Source organism: Orcinus orca, chromosome 2 (genome assembly GCF_937001465.1).
Source record: "Orcinus orca chromosome 2, mOrcOrc1.1, whole genome shotgun sequence".
Classification (NCBI taxonomy): Eukaryota; Metazoa; Chordata; class Mammalia; order Artiodactyla; family Delphinidae; genus Orcinus; species Orcinus orca.
Genome location: NC_064560.1, coordinates 4,807,976 through 4,813,330, shown reverse-complemented (window position 1 = coordinate 4,813,330; position 5,355 = coordinate 4,807,976).

Here is a 5,355-nt window from a genome sequence, read left to right as displayed (position 1 = left end):
CCAGCTCCTCCCACGGTGAGGAAGTACAGGTGGAATTGTCAACAACCACGTTCAAAAATCTGATGGCCTTTGCCTGCTGAAAAAAGACCATGACTCTCCACGGAGCAAGAACCCACACAACGGCCCTTTTAGCCGTGCGTCTTATTACGTAGCCCACCGTGTGCCTGTTGGTTCTGTTGTACATGCTCTGGCCTCTTAGTTTTATAGGTTTGCACTACCCCCTCCCTCTTTCCAAACCTGCCCCAGCCCCAAACTCACTTCTAGCTCTGCATATTGGAATGTTTCCAATCCTTAATGCCCATCATTCCAATGAAGTCCTTTAAGCTTCACCCAGTAAGAATTCATCTTTTCCCTGGTACATAGAAATGTGGGTAAAGATTTGCTCTTAGACTCTGAGATGCTGACCAGCGAGCCTCCTGCCAGACTGGCCAACAGCTGGAGAATGAGACCATGGACTCTTTCCTTACCATATCTCCAATACAGGCAAAGAAATAGATTCCATGACCCCTTTTTCATGGACCAAAATAGCTATAACAGATGATCACAGCCCATATTCCCATGGCGATGACTTTTAGGCTGGGAATGTACCCTAAGGGGACATACTGTCTTAGATCAAACTGAGCTACCCAGGGAAGAAAAGGATCCGACCTAAGGTTGTCCTTTGTCATCCAAAAGAGAAGATCCCCACCTGTAGTCTCTCTTCTTCTAGAACAGGGTCAGCAAACCTGACCCTGAGAGGCAAATTCCACCTACCACCCCTTTCTGTAAATCAATTTTTTTTAATACAAAAGAAGTTTCCTCCCCAACATACTCGTACTTCCTTGGGCCTCTACCTAGTACTCTGTATTGGTTAGTTATGAGTATGTGTGTCTATACCTCCTTTTGGGCAGTGGCCTACTGAATGCAGAATTTGTTTTATTAACCACATTTCCACAGTGCCCAGCAGAGCACTGCTCAGAATAGATCCTTAATAAACATCCATGGTGGGCTGAAACAGCAAATTGCTACTCCAGTGACAACAGTCTTAATATTGAGAAAAGACTTGCAGAACTTGTGGCTGGTCCCCGCCCACACATAACCAGTACACACACACGTTATTTTTCAAATTCATTTTCTTTTATTGGATATTATTATTATCATAGTCTGTTTAGAACAACACCACCAAAATAATGTAAGTTTCTTAAAGGTCATATTGATACTCTCCATAAATGTAAGTCTCTCTGGAGTAATATTTAGAAACCACTGTAAAATAAATTAGATTTTTTTTCCTTTGAGGCCAACCATGTTTTCATCTGTGTGCAAATTTTAAAAATATTGATTTTTTTCTCTTTCTTTTACTAAGAATTCTTTAAAATACACTAGGCAAACTGCTTACGTGCTGCAGAAAGCCAGATGTCTTAGGGCACTGAAATAGAAAAATTAGTACTGTGTCTCATAACTTAAGGCTATCTGAAGGGAAAACTGATGAACGTTGTGATTTGGAAACTTGGGGCTAGCTAATTATACTCTGCTTAACATCAGGGATGCCTCCAGCACCCACTTAATATTATTGGTATAAATGTCTTTTCCTACTCGACTGCTGCCTCAGAGCCACACTTCACTGCCATGTATTAAAATTACTGGTATAAATGTATTTTTCTTTACTAGATTATAAATTCCTTGAGGGTTATATTCCCGAAAGTTATTGAAGTTTATAGATGGGTTTTTCCTCACTAGACTTTAAGTTCCTGGAGTACAGGAACCGTCCTTCACGTATCTTCCACCAGCTCTTACCGTAGATCTTTGCACAGAGCATTCACTCAACCAATGTGAAATTCATCTTGCCCCTTGGCTACTCCTCTGTCTGACTTCCTTTCTTTGCTAAAGGACACTACACCCTCTTCTCAATTTAGAATCTTGTGTGAACTGTAACGGAGGTTCAGCACCTGTAGCAGAGATCCAAAGTAACAGTATTTGAAAGAGTCTAGGTGTAAGCTTCCCAAGACTTACTCCTCGGGGTAGCCCTACCTGGAGCGGGTGACGCTGGGATACTGTGTATGGTTGTGCAGGATACTCATTTTTCCTGATGTCTGTTGCACCACTCTATGGGGTCATCTTCACACTGTGGTCTCTGCGACGTGTACCCACTAATGTCATGTCCAACTGCACAGTTGTATCCAGCGGCCCTATGGCTGCTCCATGATGGGAGAGATCCATGTTCCTTTTTCCTATTGCTCTGCTATTCCTAGGGAGTTCCAAGATGCATCCTGCTCCAAAACAGATGGCCGCCACTGCATCCACATCCCAGTAAGAGCATGCTTCCTGGAAGCCGCATGCGCCACTTCTCATCACATGCTAGTGTGACTAGAACTTAGTCATACAGGCTCACCCAGCTGTAAGAGACCCTGGGCAATACCCTTATTCTCAGTGGCAAGTTGTAAGTCAAGGGTTCAATTACCATAAAAGAGAACAGATTTGGGAGATGGCTACAAGCCTCCATTACAAGCCAGTATGTCCCCTTTTGTTTTGTCACCTACATTTTTAGTTCTGCAATCTTTCTCCCAGCTCTCGTTCTCCTCTGTTCCTGATAACCAGGAATACTTCATTGGCTGCTTTAGTTTCTGCAGTATCATCGGTGAAGAACGACAGCTTTGTCTCCTTCTTCCTCATACTTTTACTCCCCTTATTCTACTAGGCAGGACCTCCAGAACAGAGCTGAATTGAAAATGTAATAGCGGACGTACGTGTCCTGTTACAAGAAGGAAAACATTCACTAGATCACCCTTCAGTATGTCTGCTGTAGGCTCTTTGTAGGTACTAGGTATTGGATTAAGAAAATCCCTCTTTTTCTCAATTTAAAGTACAGGGTAGCTCTAACCAAGAGTTTTTGAGAGATGAAGTATCTTTGGGACCTCCAGCATCCCCTTTCTAATTCCTCTGAGATTTCTTCAGATGCTTAGAGACTCAATGTTCTTCTGTTCCAGCCTTCCTACTAAACAAACTCTGGCTTTCAGTCATAAGCGTATAAATTTAAGATGTCTTATCTCTATCCACCTAACAATGTTTTTGTCGTTGTTCCCTTTATTCATTCATGTACTCTCTATTTTATTTTGCAAGAGATTTTAGAAGATTTATAAGGACCATACATTAAACTGGAAAAGTAGAAATAGATAGCAATTCACCTCATGGAACATCTAGCTGGTATAGAAAATCATCACTAAGGTGTAGTTAACGCAAAGTTATGCAAGTCGTACACTACAGTATTATTAAATTGGACCTGTAAATTTTTCGGATGTTCTTTATAATCAGTTTTGCATTGACTATAAGAAACAATCGTATCAGTTCTTCACAGAAAGTAAAGATTCCTAGCACTAGGATTTGCAAAAAAATCTTTAATGCTCTTCACATAGGTAATGTAGAGGATATTATCCATACTCTGAGAGAAATGCACAAGCAGATTGCCTGTGATGGTTTATTGTTTCCGTCAAGGTAAGCAGAGGGCATTATTCCAAAGCAAAACTCACTAAACACAAGTTTTTAAGCTACCCAAACATTTTGGACTAAGTTGCCCGTTACATTCCTCCTTGTTCCACAGGGGGTAGGGCATGCAGATTTTTTGTTAGTCGTAATCTTAAAATTTTCTGCAAATAAGTTTGTAATTCTCTCAGCTAGGACTTTTTCTAATATGAGTTGTGCAGGGGATGTTTCAGTTGTAATTAATTTCTGGCAAAGGCTTCCTGCGACTGCTTAAAGATGGACATAAATGATTTGTCACTCTCCCCATTAGGAGGTGGCTTCATGTCCCCTCCCCTTGACTCTGGGCTGGCCCTAGGTCTGCCTGAACAACAGAATGGGCTGCAAGTGATGCTGGACCAGTTCTCAGCCTCACCTTTATGAAAACAGCGTCCCCTCCTTGCTCTGGGTATGCAGTCTCTCTGCACCCAGCTACCCTGGAGAAGCCAAGGCCAGACAGAACGTCCGTATCCAGGAAAGCCAGTTAAGAGCCCCGGTTCAGCTCCCAGGTGACAGCCACGCGTGCAAGTCATCATGGATGCTCTGACCCAGCTGAGTCCCCAGGTGACTCCAGCCTCGGCTGATATCACATGGAGTAAAGAAACCGCCCAGCTGAGCCCAGACAACTCAGGCCGGTGGGAGAGTAAAATGACTTGTTTTAAGCCACTACGTTTTGGGTGGTTTCTTTTTTTTTTTTCTTTTTTGGCCATGCTGCAAAGCTTGCTGGATCTCAGTTCCCTGATCAGGGATTGAGCCCGGGTCCACGGCAGTGAAAGTGCTGAGTCCTAACCACTGGACTGCCAGGGAAGTCCTGGGGTGGTTTCTTCACTCAGTAATATACAATAAAAATGCTTCTCATCCACATTTCAATTCACTGCACGCAGTCTTGCTTCAGCCACTCACATACCTGCGAACCTGTTCTGGTAAAGTTCATAATTTAACAAATCATTGGGAAACACGATAGACACTTCCCATTCTCGCCTTACTGAAATTCCTGCTGCATTTCACTACTGACCACTCCCTGTTAAAAAAAAAAACAAAAAACAAAAAACATGGGTAATACTTTCACGTGGCTCACAAACTAGAAAGTTTAAAATTGTCACCAGCAAGAAGTCTCCTCTCAGGTTTTTTCCACACCTGGCCAGTTCCACCCCCATCTCTGTCGCCAATGGGTAAAAACCATCTGTATTTTATTAGATATCTTTCTAGAGTTTCTGTATATACATACAAGTATATGATGTTTCTCCTCTTCCCACTTTTTAAACAAAACATGCAGCTTTACACACACTAGTCCACCCCTTGCTTTTTCCCACATTAGCAAAATATCTTGGGGATTTTTACATGGAGGGAACTCGATTTTTAAATCACATTCTTTAAGAAAAAAGAAAATCTTCTACCATACGGCTATTTCTAGATTAAAATTCTGTTTGTCCCACTAAAGGATTTCTAGACCGCCTACACAAAGGTAAGAGATTTTAGAACCTAGGTGGCTCCTTCCTCTCTAGATGCATAAATGCCCCCCCAAAACACCATTTCTAACAGAGGCCTGCCCTTACAAGGGGAAAAAATAAGCAAAATTAGATCATAATGGGTTTTTCCTATTTCATCTTGTAGGGTACGGCGTTTTTGATTGTCATGTAGGTACCTGACCTTAAGCTTCTGATAGCTGAAGCATCTACTTCTAAGTCATCTATCTCGAAAACACACAGTGCCAGAAACACGACTGGACGAAGTCAGGCCCCCCTGCATCCGTGAAGTTCCCCTTTTCGAAAGCCCTGGGTGACCTAGATAACTGAGCACTTGAGTGACCTCGCTTTTCCCTCCCGCAAAGGCAGAACCCAAGTTTGCTCTCTTTCTCTCCCC